Genomic DNA, 25,057 nt, shown 5'->3' on the forward strand with positions numbered 1-25,057 from the left:
GAGCTTAGTTATGAGCTAAATTCTAGCCAAGATGAGCCGAAATGAAAATAAATCAAATCTCGCTTCTTTGTAAGGGGTAACATCATCATTTTTGCGAAAAAGGGCATCAATTTTACACTTCAATGTGTGAAAGCAGTTCGACTATAATTTTAATTACGAGCTAAGCAAGGTTTAACAGTCCACATTAGGATCATTATCGGCTTAGTTATGAGCTAAAAACAGGCCATTTAGGGGCCAAATAAGGAGAAACCAAGTTTCGCTTGCTTAGTGAGGAGCAACGTCGTAATTTTTGCTAAAAATGGCTAATATTAAAGATCTTTAGGTGTGAATACAAAAATGTTGGAAATTTAATTATGAGTTTAACAATATATGAAATTCTATATCTGAACAATTATTTCCAACGTTATAAACAAAATTCTGATTATTTTATGGGTAACATTTGAGATCAGGATATTTGACAAATGCCAGCCAACTTAACTATAAATTGTTCCACAGAGAAAACATTGACAACGTAAAGTGAATAGAAATTCGATGACGTGCTGCTATGCTGCGAATATGACAAATGCCAACGCAACACAACCTACTTATGAGTATTCTATTTATAGGTATATTCCTTTCTTAGAAGATGCATTTTCCATGTTTCTGGTTCATTTCCGCATTGCATACTTCTTGGCTGATTTGAATGTTGACACGTTCTGGTACTTCTTCCTTTTTCCTGGTCTTATTCCAGCTTATTATCTCGACTCCTTTGCCATTTCCATACACAATGAAAATGTAACTAATGAGGCGTATAATCATTGTTATGTCAACAGTTTTGCTGCCTTTTGACAAACGGCACACAATCACACACACACACACACACATACACTGAGAGACACTAGAAAGAGACAGCCTAACACAGCCCCGAAAGAGATGGGGCGGGGCATACAAAGTGTATAAGAGACGGGGACATACTGTATTTTTTTTTTTTAGGGGCAATACTAGAGGAAATCTTCCTGCACATGTCAATATAAATAAGCGGCAGGGGAAGTGCCAAAAGAAAAACCTACCAGCAGTAGGGGAGGGTAAACTTCATCATTACATTGTGTAAAACTGGGTAAGAAAATAAGAAGAAGAAGAAGGAGGAGAAGGAAGGGGAGGGGAAGGGGGAGGGGTGGGGAAAGGGGGAGGGGACCAAAACCACCCACGCAAGTACATGACACATGCTTTGACGTAATTGCTGTGTGTAGGAAATAAGCAATTTGAGAGATCATTAAAAAGTTGAAGCGACAAAATAAAAATCCACCTCCCACCCAAGCCCCTCCCCCCCCCACTCAAAAGAAATAAAAAAGAAAACTCAAAGAAAAGATGAAGAAATAAAAACGCCATCAACGGCTAAAGGATATTAAATGCCAAGCACACACATACGAACTTTCTACATGCCTCAAATTTTTCCTTCTTTTATGTTTTTGTATTTCTATTTTTTTTTCGGTGGAAATAGTTGGCCCAGTCAATTTAAGGGGCGGGGGAAGTAGAAATGTGATTCAATACGAAATCAGTTTACATTTCTGATTTCTTTTTGATTAGTTAGCAGCTTAGAGAAAGCCAACTGACAGCGATTTCCTCAAATCGCATTCACGGAAATTGACTCAATTGCCATGGAATTTTCATGGCGAGCACAAAAACCGAAACCAAAACAAGCATCAAGGCCACAGGCAACAAGAAAACAAGAAAGCCAAAATACCGAATACCAAAAACCTCAACAGCTCTCCACACACAACATACCCTAGCCCCCCCCCTCCCTCCCATCACCCCCGAAAAAAAAAATAGAAATAATAATAATAATAAAAAAAAAAAAAAAACAAGGAAGAAAACCTTCCGAAGAAAGGAGAAAGAAAAACTCGTCGTCGGCATGCAGCCTTTGTGGCAAAAACTTCTCTCCTCTACTTGCCCCTCTCTCTCACTTCACCCCACCCCCCAAGGCAGGGTAGAGCGGGGAGCGTTAAGGATGGCAGAATGGCAGGATGGGCATTTGATTGCGAGTTTGTGTGTGTTTTTACTTTCTTTTTTTGGCCAGGCCAAAAGACTTTGCGTCAACAGCAGAAACAGGCGGCAGCAGCCAAAAACACTCGACAAGCGACAGGCGGCAACAAAGCAAATTTTGTTAGTGGCCTTTGCCGGTCTCTAGTTGCTGCTAAATGCACTCAGAGAAAACTTTAACTTTTGGTTTGATCTCTTACAAATGACATTTTCTTGACTTTTTCAAGCATTTTCCCTCAGTGTTTGCTGCCGCCCTCCTTGTGGCTTTCCTTTGGGCCCAGCTGCGTGAATGCCACTGCATTGTTCGGCACTTATTTCTGGCTTTTGTAAATAGTATTTGCATTTCATTTTCTGGTCGTGTCCTGGCCGAGTCCTTCCACATCCCTTGCTCTTCGCTCTTCGTCACTGCCCTCCTTCCAGGGCAGAGAGCCCGTGCTAGTTAGCGACTTTTCGCTGCACTTTAAATGTCATTTGTTTGCCGTTTCGGTGCGGCTGCCTTTAAGTAAATTAGTGACCCCCTTTTTTCGGCGCCCCATCCTTCCATCGGCCATTGTGTTTATCCAGGCGCATTTCTTTTTGTGCACCGAGACATTCCATCCAACTACCCAGGTCTCGTCCTTCGTCTCGACATCGCTGACGATGGCCTTTGTTCTACTCGGTCGCACAGTAGCTGAAATTTGTCGTAACAAGATTTGCTTTTGATTTGGATCCTCGTCCAACGTCTCCATTGCCCGCTCCTTTGCATTGCCTGTTCAAGACACTGAGAGAAATTTATACATCGCCACTTCTTGATTATTACAAACAAATTAGGCTGATTAATATTATCATTTTATCTAGCAGACTGCTTATTCAGACACTGATCACTGATTCAGATAATGCAGATATAAGACAATGAAAAACTACAATCAATATTTCTGAACTAAAGTTTCTGATTGACAGCCTGACAATATATTGTCAATACAATGAAATTTCATGCTGTGACAGCCAACTGATAGTAGCTATTTTTTTTAGGGAAATAATTGAAATTTTTACCTGTGTATTACCGCCCAGTTTATACTTTTTACCGCCCACTTGACATCGTGAGCGCGTGCAACATTTTTGCGTAAACAAGTTTCTTTGTGCAGCGAAATGCGAACGGCGAACGGCGAACAGCGGGGCAGTGGCAAGGAATCCCAATTGCAGGCCTGCCGAGCCACTTGAGCCAATTAGGATTTATGGCCCAGCGGGCTGTCCTTTTTGTCCCCATCCCCTCCCCCACAGTAACCATCCCTCCACCCACCTTCATCCCCAAAGGACTGTTTACGAAGCCCATTTGTGGTCACGATTATCACTGTTTGTGACAGTTGTTGGACAAGCGGCGAAGGCTATAGGAAAACACAAAAATGATGGAGTGGCTTGGAAAATTAAAGCCAAGATCAGTGATTCCATTAGCAAGACAAAGAAAAATCTAAACGGAAATGTAAATATTACAAGAGATTTTTTGTTTGTTTTGTAAAACAAAGAAGAAGTTAAGTTATCAATCTTAATCTTATTTAGATAGAAAAAAATCCTTACAAAATTAAATAAAATTCTTAAACGCTTTAAATATTTAGACCAGAAAAATAGGATTAGGAAAATCCCCAGCAATTTGGCCAAAAAAAATCCTGGAGCATTTTATACTTTCAGTAACATCTATCAACGCGACTGGTGAAAGCCCCATGGATTCGAATCCGGATATATATCATATTAGCCCATCTGCGCCATCTGTGAATCCCATTGGAATCGAAATACATATACATATATTCAGCTTTATACATATGCAAGCAGCCAAATGCGAATATATATCTTTATCTACACACACACACATACACACACACACATAGCGAGTGAAACAGCGCAACATTTCAGCGTTTCAGTTTTTATCTACGATGATGCATAAAGCGCCACAAAACATTCCCTAACCATTTCGAAAAATCCACAAAAATCCCAACCACCGAACGGGTGAGCGGCGAACTCACCCTTTTTTTTTCCAGTCGACTGCTTTATTATGCTAAAAACTGTGGAGCTAAAGTGTGTTATATGGCATAATCCACTAACGAAAATTGAGCACGAATTTATTATGTTTTCGTATACTTTTTTTTCTTTTCCTGCTTTCCTGCCTAAACAGATATGGTGTATGGAAGAGTGTGTGGGTGTGCAGTGAAAACACACACACACTCATACACACTCATACATAATGAATTATGCAAGACATTCATGCCCTGCCCCCGTCCCCCTTACACACACACTCGGAAATACTTTTAGCCCTATCAATAATTCAAACCAAACCCAACGAAACAAATAAAACACCAAAAAAAAAGAAAAAAGGAAAGAGAAAGCTGAGAGAAAGCGAGAGCCTAAAGAGGAAAAAAGAAAGTAAGACTAAACAAACAAAAGGCAGCAGAAAGCTACCGACTTGATGAATTATAGAAGTAAATCTGAATTGAAATATAACAGAACCGAACGGGAATGAACTACATATATGTGCATAACTTGCCTATGAACATGAGGATGTGCATATTTGGACATCACCTGAGCCTGAGAGTTCGAGATGGACTGGAATTAGTAACGTGAGTGGGGTTTCGATAAATGAGGATTATCAAAAGGAAAGATTGATATCTCTTGATTGGGGTTGCATTTATGATGGATTTATATTGCAGTACCCTTCGTTCGATTAATAATAATATCGATAATTTCGATAGTATCGATAAATACGATCGATAAATTCGATAACAACTTAATATTTATATATATTAATATGTAAAATACTAATCCTATTTTAAAAACTTATTTATTTCTTCTTCAAAAAGAGTTAAGCTACAATTTTGTTATCGATATTAATCGAAATTAGGTTAAAAAAGGGAAAATAAGCTATCAAAAAGTATACATAACAATATATACTCAAAGCTAACTCTTAATCACCTTCCTAATCCCTTACTTCTTCTTTGAAAAAACCCAAAAAAAATCCCTTCGAACGCCAATCGATAAGTCACGCGCCCATCTTCAATATCCCCACTAAATTGATATCACAACTTGTATTTATATACTCGTATCTATGCACATTTCCATCTCATGCGGCGTTATTACGAGCAAATGAAATGCACGCCATATGAAGTGTAATATATCATCGAAGTCAGACAGACAAACTGAATGATGGTGGAAAAGTTTGGGGAGCGCGATGCCAGGTAAAATGGCCTATATAAATAAATAGATTTATGGCCGCACACTCGTTTCGTGATTCAAGATTCGAGAGAGAGGTGTGTGTGTGTGTCTGTGTATTAGTTCGTTCTTGGTAATTTATGCCGAGCCAAGAAGCATTTGAATTAATTTGTTGGCTTTATCAATAGTTCAGTTCTACTTCCCCCAACCCTCTCAAACTTTTCCTATTTCTCGCTAATAAGCTTTCAACTTAAAGCTGCAACAACTTAGCGACGACTTTTGTTGCACGTTCGTTCGTTGGCCATACATATATGGTTGGGTATATTCCCGTATGAAGAGCCCGCCTTAGTCTTAAGTAGTTTTGCCGCTTTTTCTTGCCAATCTCGAGTTGCTTTTAGCTAACGTTAAAAAAAAATATATAAAAAAAAACTAACCAAAGTACTGAGATCACGAACCACACAGACTAGAAAAGTATGGGGTTTTGTGTTTGGGGTGACTGACAAAGTACTTTTACTTAAAGTGCATTTCTACTGCCACAAACTCTTTCGCCCTTTTGCTCTGCGTTTGAAGTTTCTGAAGAGCGGTGCGCTCACAAAGTGGCGGAAAAGAAAAGAGATTTTCGTGAAAGAACGGCCGAACAAAGGCCGAGAAAATCAAATATTTTTAACCTGACTTTCGAGAGCTTCGAAGGTAAACTACGATTAACTAACAATAGTAAGGTTGCAAAAGGGGGTTAAAAACGATTTTTAAAAGTAGTTTTTTTAAAGAAATAAAAAGTTATCGTAAGCTAAATAATTTTATAGAATTTTTCAAGGAAATTTTAAGGCTTTCTCACTTTATATCAGTTATCAGTTAACCTTCCTCTTCACCCGATCTTAACTTTATCTAATTAGATTAAAGCTAAACTTCCATTTCGATCAATGATTCCATCGGATTACGAAAGTTAAGCCCGCCCACTCTGTAATTCAATTACGGATCCGTTACGGCGTTCCGTTTGCCCGGCCGTGAGTTACGAATTAAGCTACTTGAACAATAATTGACTTCAACAAACTGCATTTGTTGCGCATTTATCTTGAGGCATCCGCGTTGCGCTCTAACTATTTGCACAATGGTGGGTGGTTTTTGTGGGCGGTTCTTTTTGGGGGTGGTGCAGCTGTAAAATACATCCCCCCAACCAACCTCTCCCCTTGAAACCACTCAGTCAGCCCCTCAACATTCTCCACTTCACTCCAATGAAAGCCGCTACTGAAGAGCCGCAGAAGATGTAAAATACAACGGCGGACAAAAAAAATAAGAGTTAACTTTAACGTAGCGAGGCTTGAAGCGAAGTCTGGAGTCTGGAGTGCGTGGGGTTTTGTTTATACAGCATGGGAAATCCATCCATCCCTACCACCTACCATCTACCACCCTCTCCTTGCCGACGCCCCTGCAATCCATCCTGTTGCTCTTGAGCAAGAAGCTGCGGTTACTGCCACAGTAACACACACTCCCTTCAAATGCACTGAGCGAAATGGTTAGCACATTTTCTTTTAAGAAATTGAAATCTCTAAACTACTTTTGGGGCCATGAAGAACTTTATATCTTGGCCAAATACCTTTTATAAATTAACACCTATCTACCTATATATTTTCTTCGAGTGTTGCTCAGCTTGGAGTCCATCAAATTGCAATATCCGCGACAGCGACATCGACATTAAGCCCCTCACATCGATATCGCCTGCCAGTCCTTTGTCTCGCTTCCTCTTACCTCTTATAACCCTCCCTCTTGCCACACCCCCCTTCTGAGGGTAAGATTAATGCATTTTAGCCTGGCAGGAAGATACTTCGATGCCGGCTGAAAAGCGAGTATCTTAATACTCTGGTTACACTTCAAAATGAGCAGCGATGGTATTTGCCCCCTTCGTCTTTTTCCACAGCTCAGCTTTTCCGAGGTTTTTCCCCCTTGATTTTCCCTACTACTACTTTTCCAACGATTTACCTGGCTTGCTTTGCATATCGATGGCACTAACTTGCTGCCCGCAGAGAAGTTTCGCGGAACAAAGTATCGAACTGAGATTGATGGGCGGCTCGTTGATCAGGTTTAAATAGTTTTAAATTGCGAGCCCACGGGCGGCGTTTTGTTTCCCAGCTGCAAACTTACTTAGTCTGATCAGTTTTTCCGCTAATTGGCTACCGGATGTATAAAGTTGCAATTAAGTTAAGTTAAGTCGAGGAGGAGTGGTTGCTTTGATATTTTATTAACTGCAGTTAAATTTAAGAAGATAATTTCAAGGGAGTTTATGATGGCTTAGAATCGGATTAAGATTATTTAGCAAACTTTTACTGACCAGTTCTTGCAATTTATAATAGTTTTAGCAGAGTTATTTCTGATGGCTAATGGCACGTGTTGCTCTCAATAGTGAATTATTATGATTTTCTGACTGAGCAATCACTTCGAAAACAATTTCGCCGACAGGCCGCAAGCGCCACTCGAGAAAACTTTAAAAATCACTTTTGGACAGCAAAAAAAAAAATAAAAAATAAAAAATGACCAAACAATTTCCATTAGTGCAAGGGAGTAGGTTAAATAATTGATTAAAAAACTTGTTGATGTGGCGCAAAAATGTCCGAGTGACAAAGTTGCAATTAAATTAACATTTACATCGAAACCAAAAAAAAAAGAGAGAAAAGCAAAAACGCAGCAGATTGTTGTCACACATTCCACGCACACGCAAAACTAATTGAATTATATTTAATTAATGTGACAGACACAACAATGCAAAAAAGTTAAAAAGAAAAAAAAAGAACAAAAAAGAACAAGAAAAGTGTTAACAAAAAGCCAAGTTAAAGTGAGTGGAAAACTCTGGTATTGTAGCGATTTTCTTATACAAATAAATGACAAAAAAAACTAACTCACAAGCACGTGGATAATTTTTAATTTTATATACTAACACACACACACACACTCACACACACACACATTGAGATTCCAAAAACGTGAAGGACTTTCACTCACATGACTCAAAAGTTTTCCAAAAATTGTTTTGCTAACGACAACAACCGAAGTAGCAAGCAACATCAACTCTGCCAGACTGCAGCAGTTGCAGCTATAAATCTTAGCATACCGCAGGGCGCCCAGCGCCAAGGAACTTTCCCCGCTTTCTCCATCCTCGATTTGCCTTCTTCTTCTTCTTCTTTTCCCCACACTTTACTCCTCTACCTCCATCGAATGCCACAATGTGGCTTAAGCAATTTGTGCAACGACAACAACACCAACAACCAACGCCAGCAATAGCATCTATACACTGCCAAAAAATATTGGTTTTTATAAATATTTCTGATATTTAACAGATACAAAAATCTAAAGAAAAGTGTAAAATTTTTAGGGAAACAAAATAAATTATTGCAAAAATAATATATTCCTCAATTACTTATCAAAAATCCTTCAGAAACTTGCAAAATATTGGAGAAAAAAATAAACAAAAATTTTCCCCTGTGCATTAACTGCGCTCACAGTCCGTGCTAAAAGTATGTGCACAGGACTCGCATATAGAATACTTCGGCATTAGTTTTTAGTTTTCGCATCACATGACGCTCGGGGGTGTCATATTGAAAAAAAATTGCTTTCAAATTGGGCCAAGCCGAGCAGAAACGAAAAAGGCAAAAAAAAAAAACAAGAAAATCACAAAAAAGCAAAGCTGCTTGCAAAGGAAAAAAAATAGAAAACCCAAAAACAGAAAAACAAAGCTCGGTAATACAACAAAAAGCAAGGAAACAAATAGCCGCCGGCAGCAGCAACAAAAACTACAAATTTTTGTTTCGAAATTAATTGCAGTGGTTTGCAAAATATAAAACAAAAAAAAAGACTAAAAGCAAGAGAAAAACTATAAAAAAAAAAAAAGAAGAAGACGAAAGAACAGGAGTCAGAGAGGCAAGTTTTCAGTTTTTTGGTAGCCAAAGTTAAACAATTAACTAGGAGGCAGCGGGCACTAGTTTTTGGTCAAAAAACAAAATACAACGGAGGCGGGCAAATCGTGATGGTAGGGAGGGGGAGAGGGGGGCGTTCCGGAACCAGTCCAAGTGAGATATATGCAGACATGTTGACATGATGATGGGCGTGGCAGTAGAGGGTTAAAGGGAGCCCAAAGGGGGAGAGGGGCGTAAAGGACTGTGAATGATAGATGGACGAGTGTTAAATGGCTCTCGGGCAGGAAGATTTGCGTGGTGAATTTAGTCGGTCCGGGGACTAAAGATGCCACCATGAATGGCATTACATACAGATGCATTGCCCTGAAAATGACAAAACACGACAGCCAAAAGGACGAGCATCTCGGGATATTTAAGATTAATAGAGATTTTTATTCCCTGTACACATTGCGTATACGTGATATGATCTTTATGCGAGGTTTTTCACTTTTTATAATGGTAAAGAGGTTGTTTACGACTATTTAGTTCCCAATTATTTGATTTACTCCCTTTTAGGTAAGGTAAAAAAAACTCCTGACATCAGCAAAATGTATTCAAAATTGAAATCCCACAAAGCGATACAAGTTTCCATCGATAAAACACCCATTTACAGTCATCAATTAGCATTCAATTTGAATGCCCAATTGTTTGCCAAGTGGATGTTTACTGTACCTGTCGTCGTGCTGTATGTGAGCTCACTGTCCCCGATTAAAATACAAGCCATACACATGCCATCATGACATACCATATTTAATGGCATGTTTATTGAACTCTCTGGATGTTTAATGAATTGCAAACACATATGCCCAATATATACATTCGAATATATATATATATATATAAAGACTTTCATGTCGTGTCGTACTTGAATATTCTGGTGTATTTGCACTGGCATACGTTGTGCAAATACGTAATAGTGGCGCCAAATGAAAACATCAAGGTGGCCGCCAATCGACAATCGACGCAATCGACAATATCACACAATTACGTCAATCGCGCAAAATTACTGCAAAAGTTTGAGTTGAGTTCGCCGGCATCGCATCGCACAACACCCATACATATGGTACATCGATGGCTGCCTCGGGTATTCATCGTATTCAATATTCAGTTTGATTACACATAAATGTACTTGAATCAAATGAAATTAAAATTCATTTCATACACGAGATTCTGTCAATATTGCCCAGGTGTCTGCCATTCGCATTGTTTATGAGGTCGCCGAGTTTGCGGGGCATTTTGGCCAAATAAATTCAATTGAAAATAATTCGAATCTAGCCGATTGAATGGCGATAATGTGCACTCGAATTAAATGTATTATTTATAATCAAATTTGGTTTCGCTTTCGTTTTTGGGGGGTAATTTGGACATTTATTAGAAATTGGATAAAGAGTTTAAAATTATAGGAAATGCATTAATGCATTTATGCTAGAATTTTCTTAGATTTTCAATTGATTTCTTTCCCTTTATTAAAGATTAACCATTGTTTGATGTACACCATTGCGTATACTTAATTTGATTTTTAGTCAAGATTAATTTTTGTTCAAAATATTTCCCTAAACTGACTTTCTTCGAAATATATTTCCTATTATTTATTGATTTCTTTCCCTTTATTAAAGATTAACCATTGTTTCCTGTACACCACTGCGTATACATGATTTGATTTCTAGCCAAGATTAAGTTTCGTTCTTAACATTTCCCTAAACTGATTTTTTCCAATATATATCCTATTATTTATAGTTTTCTTTCACTTTATTAAAGATTAACCATTGTTTCCTGTACACCACTGCGTATACTTAATTTGATTTATAGCCAAGATTAATTTTTGTTCAAAATATTTCCCTAAACTGATTTTTTCCAATATATATCCTATTATTTATTGTTTTCTTTTACCTTATTAGGGATTAACCATTGTTTCCTGTACACCACTGCGTATACATAATTTGATTTCTAGCCAAGATTAATTTTCGTTCACAATATTTTCCCAAAACTAATTCTTTTCAATATATATCCTATTATTTATGTTTATTATATTTACAAAATCTTTTTATTTACTAACCATATATAACCATAGACACCATGGCGTATACGCAATTCAATTTATGTGTGTTTTCTAAATTGCTTTACTTCCTTGAATAATAATATTTTCTTAGCTTGATTTTATTATCGCTCATCACCTTGCCTCAACTTGTCTCAAACATATAGCCTTGGCAAATAATAATCGTTTGATATGAAAACGTTCGATCAAAAGTTGGCTTTTACTAGTTGGCCACATGACCAGCCGTTGGCAGTCAGTTATTTGGCAGTTGGCAATTGGCAAGCGACAGATATGGCCTCCGGCCACGCCCATTTCGCACTATATAAATTAATCAATTACAGACAGACACACACACACACACTTACATATATATGTACGTCTCCGCAGAGCAATAACATTTTCGATCCTTTTGGAAAGGACGAGCAAGAAGCCAGAAAGCAGTTGGCCAGGCCATCAAACGGTGCAGCTCAGCTGTCAATTGGAGTTGTCGTTGCCATGACAGACGATTGCACAAACACAGCGGACACAGATACGCACACACACACACCCAATCTCCCTGTAGAACTCACACACAGATACTCTATACACACATATAGCCATGTCAAGTGGTGAGTGTGTGTATCCTGACGGTTCGCCTTTGGCTGTTTGTTGTGTGCTCGTCTATAAATCATGTTAATTACGTTATAGCAAATAATTTTCCTGCATTTCGACCCGCACATGGAGAACATGTCTTGCATAGACAGATTGTCGCTGGACAGTGGAAAACCCACTGAGCCACTGAGCCACTGAATCACCAACACCAACCACCTACCCACCCAACAACCATCGTCGTCCCAATGTTCCCATTCGTCAGTTCGTCGCATGTAAAATGCATCACTTATTTGCTCGCGCTGCCATGCGGCTTTCAATATTTGTGGTCCATCGAATCCATCCAGCCATTCGAACAACCAAACATCCAAACACCCAAACACCCATTCGAACCACTCAACCATCCAATCAATCGAAGAACTCGATGGAAACCCAATAATGACCGCTTCGAAACGCCGATAAAGATCTTTTGTTTTATTTCAATGGCTTCACGGTACTCCAGAGCCTTTGATGTGGATCAAATACGCCCTAACTTGAGAAAATTATATAAAGATGATGATGATTTTTGTATGTTTTTAACATAAATATTAGATAATATTTATCACTTAGTTATGTTATTTCAAAATATCCTTAGAGAAATCTATAAAAATAAAACCTCTTCGAGCTCTTAAGTTTTTTTTCCTGGTTAAGGAAAATTATGAGCTGTGGAAATGCGGGACAAGTAGTCTCTCCACGTTTCTTGGCAACACTTGATGAGGAAAAGGCATTTTCCTAACATGATTTCGTTGTCCCTTTTTTTTCTTTATTATTATTTCCTTTGCTTTTCTCTGTAGGTTTTTTTGCTGTGTGGCAAACAGACAAGTGGCTTGGCTTAGTTTTTGCTGAAAATGGCCGCCTGTCGAGATTTTCGACACACAAATGCGAGACAAAGGGGCGATAGGCATCTTCAGTAACCTCATCATCGCCATGGGCCTCAGTATCGTGTCCATTGTCATCTGTTCATGTGGGTCAGACTTAGACTGTTTCGGTTTTGGTTAAGGTTTCGCTTTTGGTTTCTGGTATAGTGTCAGTCGAATAATAACGTTAGGTGCACAGAGAAAAATTGGTAAAAAGTTTGGTCATATTTCCAAAGAAAGAAACTTGATGAAAAGTCAGACAAACTTTCGCTCTTATAAAACTAGACACAAACAGCAGTTTGTTTTTATAATTAACATCTAACTAACTAAGCCCAAATTTATTTTGAAAATTATCTCTACATATTTCCCTGTGTATAGGACAACGTTTGGGTCCTGCATATGTGGCTAATCCAGTCCTGTATCCTTAAACATTTGGTGTCCTGTCGGAAGAATAAGTATGGCAATTGTAAGGTCAACTTTCCTGCTTCTATGGGCCTCTACTAGATCTAATGCAGTGGAAAAATGATTTGACTGGGAGGCTTCCGTTTTTGCGGTCCACTCATGCCCTTTGTTGTTGTTGTTTTGTGTGGAAATTTATGATTTTCCGAGTGACTTTGAAAATCAGAGAACCGGCCAGCAGCAAGCATCTTTTGGCCTTTTTTTTTCTTTTTCTCTTTGACTTGGGTTTCTCGCTTGACATTTCACTTTTGGCGTTTTTTGCCTTAGCGTTTGGCGTTTGCTGTTTGCCGTTTGCCGTTAGCCGTTAGCCTTTTCATATTTCGCATTTTATTTACCAAGCCTTCTTTTTACCCTGAGACTGACAAACATACCCGTATATATGTACTATATATACTATATGGATATATATTCGCATTGCCGACAAAGGCGGAAAAGCGGACAGGAATACCCTTTTCCAGTGATTTTGTAGTCCCTGCCAAGGATGCGCGCACAAAGGACTTGAAAGCCGAACACGTTCTTCGGCACTGGCCCTTTGGTACGTGGTGGCGTATACGTTATTTTTGTCGAATTTAGGTCGAATTTCGGCAAAGGTTTTCTTTGGCCTGAGATGATGATGATGATGATGATGATGGCACACAAGACAAACTTAAATATCCCTAGCCCTGACATATTCAAAGTTTTCAATTGTATTCAATTTAAAGAGATTTCCGAACTTGAAGTGTGATTGAATTTTAGAAAATTTCTCTGCTTCCCCGCTTCTCCGCTTCATTAAACAAATTCAAACTCATTTGCATCGTCCAACACTTCACTTAACACTTAACTTCACTTTAACCAAAATGAAACCCCCCCTTTGACCTATTTCAAAGAAGAAGCCAAGACACATTTTAAGCCTCTTTTAATCACAGGGCATTTATCATTCGACTATCTAGCGGAAAAGAGGAAATCGCTTTCTGTTGTGTTTTTAATTATTTTCTTATGCCTCACTTAAGCCACCGCAGCAGCTGCTCTTTCGTGCTACCCGCAAAACCCTTTCAAGGCATATTGAGTGCTTTGTAATTTTTGCGGTTTTTAAGCCTTTTTCCAGACCCGAAGTTTAAAAATAAAGAAAGCGTATCAATAAAAGGGATTTCTTTTGGGGCCAGCCACCTTTTTTTTAGTATTTTTTGTTTTTTGTTAGTAGCTCTGATAGCTTGGAAAAGCCTATGCCCATGCCCATGCCCATGCCCACGCCCACGTCTACGCCCAACCAGTTTTCCCTTTTTTGCCTTTTGGTTTGTTGTCGCGATTTAATCTTTGGCTGCTGTGGATAATTGCGAGCTTAAGCATGCGCATAAAAGTCATTACGTCGACTGCCGCAGAACGGGCAATTTAGATTTATTCTAATTAGTGGCCCATCTTCATGAACACAACAACAACAACAGCAACAACAGCAGCAACAGCAACAAAAACACGTATTTCAAATGCTAATCAGTGACGCTCAAAAAGAGCGGGGGAGGAGCGGCACAGCTTTCTGAATGAATGAGGGTAAACATTGAAAAATGTCCCATCTTAGGCGATGAAGTTGCTTGGAAAATTAAGTTTTGGCCACGAAAAGAACAAGTGACAGCTGCTGTTGTTAGACAAAGTACTTAAACAGAGGGTATTCGGTGTTTACGATTAGGTTAGATCAGCACTTTTTGGCCAACCTAAAATATGGTTAATCCGCTCTGTTAGACTTTACTTTACAGTGGCTTACAGATGATTATTTTTGGGTTTACTTTTTACAAGTCAATTATTGCTGTATTAGAGGAATATTTATTCTTTTTCATTCTTCTTTATAGTATAATCAGTATCAAATCGTCGTTTATTGACTTTCTTTGCGATTTCAAAAATAATTCCCTCACATTTCCAATAGGCAAGCAAATTGCCTGACTCCCACGTGTGAATTAGCCCAAAGCCCACAGCGAATTTATTTTAATTTAAAAGAGATTCAGTGGAAAAAAAAAAGAAAAGAAAGAAAGAGAAGACAGGCAACAGAGCGAAAGAGACAGTTCCTTTTTTCAGGGGGGGATAAGTGCAAATCTCTGGCAACTGCTGTTTTCGATTAGGATTTGTTGCCCTTGAATGGCCATGAATTGTCTATGAAAATAAATTTAAATTGAAAAGAAAGCCAATAAATTATGCATTTTCAGAGATAAAAAAGTAGTTTGTATATTAGAGAAAAGCAATGAATTTATTTTAATATAAAAAAAAATATAAAACATTCCAAACGAAAAAAGTGGCATTATTAATAAATGAAATTATTAAAATAAATCAAAGTTTTTTTTTGTAATACATTTAAGAAATGAATTTTTAGAAAGGTAAAACCATATGCAGGTTAACTAATTAAACAAATTGTTTGCATTTCTAAAAAAAAACAAACGCTTGGTCAAATTAAAAACAATAATTAAATGAAAAAGCAAAAGTTAAAGGGAAATTCCATAACCCAAATTAAAGTGAAAACCCATGAAAAACCCTGAAAATGTAACAAGGAAAGCTACCCCTGAAAGTAAAGCATTATTACAACCTTCCGCAATGGCTAATTTCTTTATTAACCCACCTTCCCCCTCCCCCACTCCTACTCCCACCAACACTTTCAGCCATTATCCATTACTATTTTATGGCATCTACCACTCAAAAACCCTATCAACCAATAATTGGCTTTCGAGTAACTTCAGCTCACCAACGACGGTTGGCGCAAAGTTGGCGAAAGCTTTTGGCGAATGTAAACATTTGGTAGCGTTAGCAAACATTCCAAGGCAAGCAACCACTCTCTCCTCTGATAGCAACACCACTAACACCACCATCCCCCTCTTCCCATCCCCACACACCAAAAAAAAAAAAAAAAATAAAACCAAACCAAGTCTCCTGCCATATTAATTATCCACACAAAACAAACACTTTGTTGCAAAAATTTCCAAAGGCGCGCTGCTCGTCTCGGCCATTAAATATTTAACGCCTGCCAAAACACTAATGACAAACACTAAAACTCAACACTAAATTTCGAAATGCTTTAAAATTTTATTTAAGCATCCATTAAGGGAAGTACGATCGCAAAATAAACGCCATATAAAATCAGCCAGAGTCCCAAATAAATTCCACACTTTAAGATTTTGCCCCAATTGTGGAGATGTGTGTGTGTGTGTGTGTGTCTGTACTTATGCCTGGTGCCCTGGTGTGAGTGATTTTGTGCGAACGTTTTCCCTGAGTGTAGAGTGCGCGAATGTTGTTGGGCAATGGGAGTCACTATTTTGTCGGAGACGATGGGGTCGGTCACACTTTGCTTTTATTGCACGTGCTTGCTTTTAACGATTTGCCTTTGTTTTCTACCTCGCAATCGGACAGTCTGTGGCTAAAAGTTGATGGAATATAACTGCAGGATAACTATATACTCTTTTAACCAAAAGTTCCTAACTTAAGTTTACTTAAAAGAGGGTTATGAATAAGCTAACAGCAGCATTTACTTATTAGATTTAAACAAAATTCTTTAAAAATCATTTTCAAATATCGCAGAAAAACTAATCATTTCAAAAAATCCCATCAACATATAGAAATATCTCTACTTATAACCCAAAACTTCCCAAATTCTTTAGCCCTGCGAAATCGTTAATACCAAATATTATAGCATACTTATGAGGGTTGCGAAGTGAAGTAAAGTTTGTGGGGTATCGACACGTCGAACTGCTCTACATCTATAGATCTCTTAAGAATTCCTTCGAAACAAGCTTGAAGAAAGCGGGTCGAGCGAGGTAAAGGAAGCCAGAAGCTTCGTTCCTGTGCTTTTTACCCATACCAACACAAACAGCCAACGACAGCCATACAATTTTAATCACATTAAGTTCGCGCTGTCGAGAGAAAGCATGGCGAGACTACTTCCTTCTGGCTTCAGTTCTCCCCTTCTCTTTCTTAACCCCCACCCCTAAAGACCCCCAAAGTACAGCCATGCCCAGGCCACCGCCTCCTCTGTTTGTTTGTTTGTTTGTAATGAATATTTGCAAGTTGTGCCTTGAGTTTTCAGTGCAAACAAACTTAAAAACTGTAGCGCACTCAAGCAAAATAAATACTTGAGCAACAGCAACAACAACAGCGACAGCGACGGCAACGGCAGCGCCAGTCACGCCCCCTGTCCACCGCTTTTCTTCCGCCCCCTCCCCCCTTTACGCGTGTTTTTTTTCTTGCTTTTTTTGCAAAAATTTATTTGGTTAAGTGACTTTGAGCCCGACTGTGCAAGCAGCTCATATGTATGTATATGTGTGTGTGTGTGTGTGTGTGTGTGTGTTTGCCGGTGTCTGTATGTGTTTGTCTGCGTCTCAGCCACTGTATGTAAGAGACCGAGGAAGAAAGAATGCGTGTAAAAGAGGAAGTGTGGCTTCATGCATATTGAAACAAAGTGAGTGCCCGTATTGCGTATACGCAGCGTGGCCTCCAAAACAAATTAAATGAATAAAACCAAAAACAAAAACAAAGCCAAGGCAGTAATAAGAAAGAAAGTCTCAACAAGGGCGTGGCTGCTAGCCAATGATTAGCTTAAGAATCGGGGATTACATTTCAAACGAAATGAGAAATGATAAAAGGATAAATTCTGGGAAAATCCTGATTACGTTTTCACTTTAACTACAAAGAATATTAAGAAAATACTACTTTTATATAGATATATATTATATATATATATATATTACAAAAAAATTAAAGAAAAATCCATTGCAAAAGCCTTTGCCCTTAAGATCCCTTGAAAAGTTTCCCTTTATAGCGATTATAGCTTCCACTGAATGCGATGCTAATGACACATTCGCAGACCTTGGCACCCAAATCCCAATAGCCACCCCCGCCTATCGCCATCGCCTACCCCTCCCCCCCCTCCCTTCTCTATCATACAAATGCAAATCCGAAATCAAAAGCTCACTTTGGCTTTTGGAAAACGGGGTTGGGGTGGCAGCGAAAGGGATATGGTTTGACATGCCGCAACTTGGCGGCGAAAGTACACAATAAATTTGCATGCCACATACACACACACACAGATACTCCTCACACACACACACACAGACACTCTTTTATGAATAGAAATTGTTAGCACACAATAACAGGCAGACGGAGCGTGAAACGAGTGAAAAACAGAGGCGGCGAAAAGGGACATATGCATAATGCCTAATAATCCGCATATTGTAATATCTGCATTATACGACCAGCAAGGAGCGAATGTCATTATGTGGCCAAACGATAACCACAAATAACTCTATGCCCCTTTCTCCCCTTCCTACGATACACCCACACACACACAGACAAACCCCACACTCATGCCATACAAATATTGTATAAAAATTGCGGCTTAATCACGACGCTGCAACACGAGCAATATGCAATCCTGCATCTGCAACTGAACCAAATGCCGCAAGGCAACTGCCAAAGTGCCTCAAAATCCAGTTGCTAAATGTACAGTGGGACTAAAGTTATTAAAAATAAATATTCTTATTCAATGAAAAATAAATCAGGAATGTTAAATTTACTTCAGTTTCCAATCTGGAAACTCCTTTCCATTAGTCTTTATCAAAATCGATAATATTGCAAGCTAATTTCATTCATTTCTATATCCCCAAAAACAAGTTTTCAAACTCTTACATAATTTTCATATATTTTCTGTTACAATTTTCCTTAGTTCCTGAACTACAGTGCGTAACATGCATATCAATGTGGAGCTTAAACGACGCCTGCCTGGCTGCCACTGTCTGAAAAGTGTCGCTGCCAGTAAGCCGATGCCTTTAACCCTGCGAACAGCACCGCCTCTTGCCTTAACCCTTGGCAGGAACACACACACACACACACAGACATATACAACCCGAAGTTAACCCACGATTGCCCCTTTGGCAAGGCTCCACGTGGCCGCCATCGCTGCATTATTTGTGCTCATGTGTGGCCTGCTCCGCTACCAAACCCACTGATTCCAACGGCTCCTCTGGGCACTCCCTTCTTTCTTAACCCTTAACCCATACCCTAGTCCTTAGCTGACTGGCTGGCTGGTTGGCTGGCTTTCATGCCCGCAGATTTGGGTTAAAAGTAGCTTCCCTTGTGTATTTAATAGTATTCTAGACTCGCCTTCATCTTTTGCCAGCTGCAATTGTAATGGGTGATGAAGGGGTAAGAGAAAGGGTAAAAGAAAGGGTAAAAGAAGGGGTAAGAGAAAGGGCCTCAAGAAGGCGCAAGGAACGGGTAAGGTATTGGGAACACAAAAAAAAAAAATAAGCGATGTCGTTTACAATTTCTTCATATTTTTTTTCTTTTCCTTTCCTGCCTTTCCATCTTGGCATGCATTCAGTGGCAAAAGGATGCTGAAGTCAAAGAATTTCCTACAGCATCCAGATACTTTTGTATGCAAATTTCTCAGTTTTCGACTTCGGGCCGAGTTTTGAATTTCTATTTGAGTTATGTTGGCACAATCTACATACACATATGCATATGCAATACACTGCCATTCAAATACCTCTCTCACATTCACATACTCACATTCTCTTTGGCATTCCCCTCATGCGAGGTAATGGAATTGCAAACCTTCTCGGTTATTTATTTATTTAATCTGTTAAGACTTTAATGGCCCAGCAAATGCAATTACAATGCCAAACAAAATGGAAGTGGCAAAAAGTGTTTTTTTTTTCTTGTTTCGTGAAAATTTTGTAATACTAAATGGTAGAAGAAGAAGAACAACAACAACAAGGGAAACGGAAAAAAAGTTGAGGTTATTAATTAAGTGGCATTAACTGGCATTACAGGCCAAAGAAAAGCCTGAGAACCATTTTCAAAATCATTAGCAGCAGCACCATCAGCTATACAAATTTTCCTCTATATACAAAGTATTCTTGGAAAAACAAAGACCTTACAATAGTTAAATAAACTTTCGAATTAATTGCATTACCATTAGAGGAAATAGAAATAACAAAATGGAAAATGTCTTGTGAAAAGGTAAAGGAAACCAACAAAGAGGAGATTTTCTGGGGGAAAACAAAACACAATACCATTGCACCTGCAACAATCTCTCGAAACAAAACAACAAACATCGAAGGTTATATCCTTCGATATAATGGCCAAACGAGCTGCAATTAAAACTAAGTGAAACAGGCAGGAAAACAACAGCAATCACATGTCATTAGACTTAATTGATCAGCAACAGGCAATCGGAAATCGTCTATCGGCAATCAGTGATTGTTTTTTTTTCTATCTATCTATCTATTCTATCTATGTATCTATCCTATCTATGTATCTATCCTATCTTTGTATCTATCCTATCTCTGCATCTATCTATCTCTGCATCTATCTCTAACCGCAGAAGCCCAGGATATAAAAATATTTTGAGTTTAATTTGAAATTGTCATGGCAGCCCCAAAAAACAAGTCGCAAGTCGCAAATGAAATTGAACACTTCAGTGTTGCCTTTTTTTTTTTTTTGGGAAGGTGGAAAGGTGGAAATCCCTTTTCCCAAATAGAAGGCTGCCTTTGCTGGCAAAAGCAATTTGCAGTTAATTAGCAGACTAAGAGCCACAAAAGGCATCTAAAACGGTTTGAAAGTGGCAACTTGCCCGGCAAACAAAGATGAAATTCTTCCCCCTCTCTGTTTTTTGCCCAAAACTGGAAATTTTGTGAAAAGCCCTTTTGGCCGATTGCGTTTTACAAAAGACAAAATGCAGGAAACCAAAAACATGGCATTAATTTCAACCGATTTCCTTCCAAACATTCAATTACAATTTACGTTGGGAAAATTTTCCAGGGGCTAACTGGCTAACATACACACAGTACTCGCTCATAGATAGATGTATAAACTGGTACATAGATAGATAGTAGCCAGTTTTGTGTGGAAATAATATCAAATTTGTCTGATGGTGAGTGATGGAAATGCATTTTACAGGGCCCGTAATGAGCCCAATGGCTGAATGCAGCCTCCAAATTGACCCCTGAAGCATATGAAGCGGAAAAAACAGACTCGCACACACATCGTCCAGTAAATTATAATTGATGTTGCACTGCAAGAAAATATATACCAAAATGAGATCAAAATCAAAAATCTAAACTAACTAGCTATGATAAGTTCTAAGAACTTCTTTATAAGATTTATTTTTTGAACTTTTATCAAGATTTTCTAACATAAAGTTAAGTTAGAAACTTAAAACAATTTCTCTCAGTGCATATATGTTAGACGATCTGAACAGGCGGTTGGAGAATTTACAAGCATATTGATTCGTTCTGATTCGGTTGCAAATTTTCACCCCTCCCAACCCATGACAGCCACCTCTACCCATTTCTCTCAGTGTGTGAACAGTGTCAGCTGCTTTTAGCCAGCTGGCCCTGCTGGGTAGCCGTTATTTAACATTAATTTATGCATTACTAGAGCGCTTAAATTAATCAGCGAATGGCAGGCAAACTGGCTGACAAAAGGGGATAGGCCGGCCAACGCAGGCCGAAAAACAAAATTTAATTCGCTACCCGAAAAAAAACATCGAGAAACCCAAAAACACCCGAAAATGAAGTGCAATTAAAACTGTGGCAGCAAGGAAAGAGAAAAAAGAAAACAATTATTATTAAAAGCTTAAAAAGAATTAAGGCAACTAAGACCGAGACAAAGCAAGTGCTAAGATGCGGCCATAAAACGGATAATGTTTTTTTTATCTGGCCAAGAAAAACCACACAAAAAAAAACAAGAGGAAACGCTATAGTCGAGTGTCGCGACTATAAGATACCCGTTACTGTTTTACACAATTTTAAAATATTAATTTTGCTAGTGGAAATTCACAAGGCGCCACCTATTGTCAGAGGAAGTATGTTGAGTATGCTTATAGTGACGTCACTGCCCATGTGGAGCCTTATAACCTTAATTTCTTCATAAATAGCGAAATAATGTTCCGATTTGAAAAATCTCTTGTAAATCGATAGATATTAACAGAAATAAGTTACACAAGGTCAAACGAAGGAATTCATAATAATATTATAGACTCCACAGTTTTCCGCGAGTTGTGGGCGTTAGAGTGGGCGTGGCCGGATGCAACTTTGTGGCAAGTTGCAGAGGCATCTCCTAAATACGTGTTTCTAAGCAAAATTGTGTAGCTTTTATAGTTTTCGAAATTTTTGCATTTTCGGTTTTTCGGGTTTTGTGGGCGTTAGAGTGGGCGTGGCGTGATCGGAAAAAAAACAATTCGCATTGGGAGCATCATAGAAACATACATGCTTGATCCGAACTTTCTATCTCTTATAGTTACCGAGATATCAGCTTTTCTAGAAAATCCGAAAACCGTCTTTTGAGCCTTGTGGGCGTATGGGTGGGTGTGGCTGCATAGTAGAACCACTATAAGATGCGCTAGCATCTAAAGATTATACTTTTTGAATTTCAACTTTCTAGCTCCAATAGTTCCTGAGATGTCAGCAGTTTTAGTTTTTTGCGATTTTTGGGCGTTATAGTGGGCGTGGCAGGATGCTGTAATAAACTTGCGCTGTCCCGGGACCTCAAGAATCTTCATGCTTAATCTCAGCTTTGTATCTGCTATAGTTCCTAAGATCTCAGCGTTCATACGGACGGACGGACGGACGGACGGACGGACGGACGGACGGACGGACGGACAGACGGACATGGCTCAATCGACTTCGCTATTGATTCTGATCAAGAATATATATACTTTATAGGGTCGCAAAAGCTTCCTTCTATCTGTTACATACTTTTCAACGAATCTAGTATACCCTTTTACTCTACGAGTAACGGGTATAAAAACAAAAAACAAAAGAAATCTGGAAATGGTACTTGGATTTTAACGGTCCTCTGTCCTCTGATTGCTTGTCTTTTTCTTTGGCCTAAACCCACACTTTTTATACATTTTACTAAGCAGTATTTAACGATTTATCTTTGCAGAACATTAACTTAAACTTCGATCTGCTGAAAGTAACGTTTTTTTTTAGTCGACTCACTTTGGGTAAGTAAGAGTTATTATTTCCTTTTACTTATTTTTAAGGTTAAGTTCCCTCAATGAAAGACCCCATCACCTGACCCACTTCTGGGGGGGTGGTTTTCTTCTCAGAAATAGTTGATGCCCTCCCCCCTTTCCTTGCCTTGCCACTCCACTTCACTTACTTATTTTGCAGAGAGTTCATAACGCCAATTTTGGTTTGCCTTTCACCCTCTTCCAACTGTCAGTTACTCAGTCATTCAGTCAGTCAGTAAGTCAGTCAGTCATTCAGTCAGTTGGCCAGTAAACTGAGCTCAGCTCTGGCGAATGATAAATGGCTGACATTGTGGATTGTAGGCAACATTAAGCGTCGTTGAAGCACCGCAGATTGCAATCGTTGCGAATCCCCCTCTATAGAGAGCCACGCCACGCCTTCTAATCCCCAGGCCTAGCGCCCACATGGCCAACACCCAACACTGCAAAAGCTTGTTACCTGGCCTGTTATTTTTTATACCCTGTTCTTGTGGTCTTGGATAAATCTTAAATAGGTTTATTATTATAAAATAAGTCATGATTTTTTTATATTTTAATTCTAATTTTAAATAAATTTATGAAAGAAAAGAAAAGAAATCATAAATATATTAAGCCTCCAACTTTCGCTTGCGCCCTAAACTTGATTCCCCGAAGTCTTCCATGTTGCTTTCTTCAACTGTAGCCCAACCTCTGAGTTCTGACCCCTCACCCCTGAACCGTTTGCTCCACGACTCTCACCCTCTCTCTCTCTCCCTCTTTCTCCCTGACAGCCATCAGCTTGTAATTTGTAATGTCGAAAGTGCCAGATTGTTGTTGTTTGGCCGTTTCATGATTTTCAAATGAAATGCATTTCTGAACTTTTGCGGTGATTTAATGATGTGCCCCGGGAAAGTGGCTCCTGACTGGTGGGCACTTGAGAATATGATTCATTTGAGTCAGCCGAGTCAAGTTACGAGTCATAAGTGTATATCCACCAACTAAATGGGACTCAAAGTCCTTAATTAAACGCAGCTTGAATTGATTTGAAAACCCAAAACCGATATTGCTAGCAGCAACCATTGAATTTGCGGTTCTAATTAGCTTCAATTAAGTGATTAAAAGCCATCAACCTCGATGGGCGAAATGGGACTATGAGTGGTGGGGGGGAGGGGGGAAAAAACATAGATAGATAGATAGATCTCCCCGGTTACCATAATTCAGGCATCACAGCCATTTCTGGTTGGCCTTTTTTTTCCCCGTGTTTGCTTTTTATTGCTCTGGCATAATAAATGCCAATTAATTATGACAACAACAGTTACAGAATAAAGGCAGGGAAATTGTGACAGATAAATCTGTAAATTGTCATGTGCCAAACATGCACTATATATATATATATATATATATATATATATATATATATCTTTCTGGAATGAATAAGTTTATGGAAATGCCAGCAGCAACAATATTGCGTTGACTTTTTAATTAAAAACAATAAAATTGTTTGTCGTATTATATTGATTGGTTAGTGAAATAAATCATCGAAAAGTCCGAGAGTTTCTCCTCCGCCATCCCCCTTTCTTTCTACGGTGTTTATCAATTCCGGACAAATGGCTATGGTCAAAGCCAACGTAAGTCCGATTATCGGTACAGTTCAGTGCATGGTATATATATACTATATATTCCGCTATAATGGCCATGGTCGTTTTTCGAGAGGATTTCGGGCTTATCCCACGATTGATGGACTGCCAATAGTTTGGCAAATATTTTGGCAATTTGATTTCGGTTTTTGCATATTTTTAAGCTGCGAGGTGAACTTTAAGGGTAATGGTTTTTCGAATGTTAGTTTAAGTTTTAACTTTAAAGAAAGTCATAGCTAGTAAAAAGCTTATTTAATCAGTAATTTAATTTAGCTACCACTAACTGAAAATCGTATTGGTAAAGCTACAGTTTGGCCTTTTCAAAAAAGTTAAACCTAATTTAGGGATTTTAGTATCAA

General features: G+C 38.7%; 1 protein-coding gene across 1 annotated transcript in view; it reads left to right on the forward strand.

Moving 5' to 3' along the window:
• Window positions 1-25,057, forward strand: part of LOC108110295 — an 80,134-nt gene that overhangs the window by 13,366 nt on the left and 41,711 nt on the right. The window contains 1 exon segment of the mRNA XM_017219295.2: window positions 23,016-23,076. The gene's annotated coding sequence lies outside the window, so the exon portion shown is untranslated.

Source organism: Drosophila eugracilis, unplaced genomic scaffold (genome assembly GCF_018153835.1).
Source record: "Drosophila eugracilis isolate 14026-0451.02 unplaced genomic scaffold, ASM1815383v1 contig_2147, whole genome shotgun sequence".
Taxonomy (NCBI): domain Eukaryota; kingdom Metazoa; phylum Arthropoda; class Insecta; order Diptera; family Drosophilidae; genus Drosophila; species Drosophila eugracilis.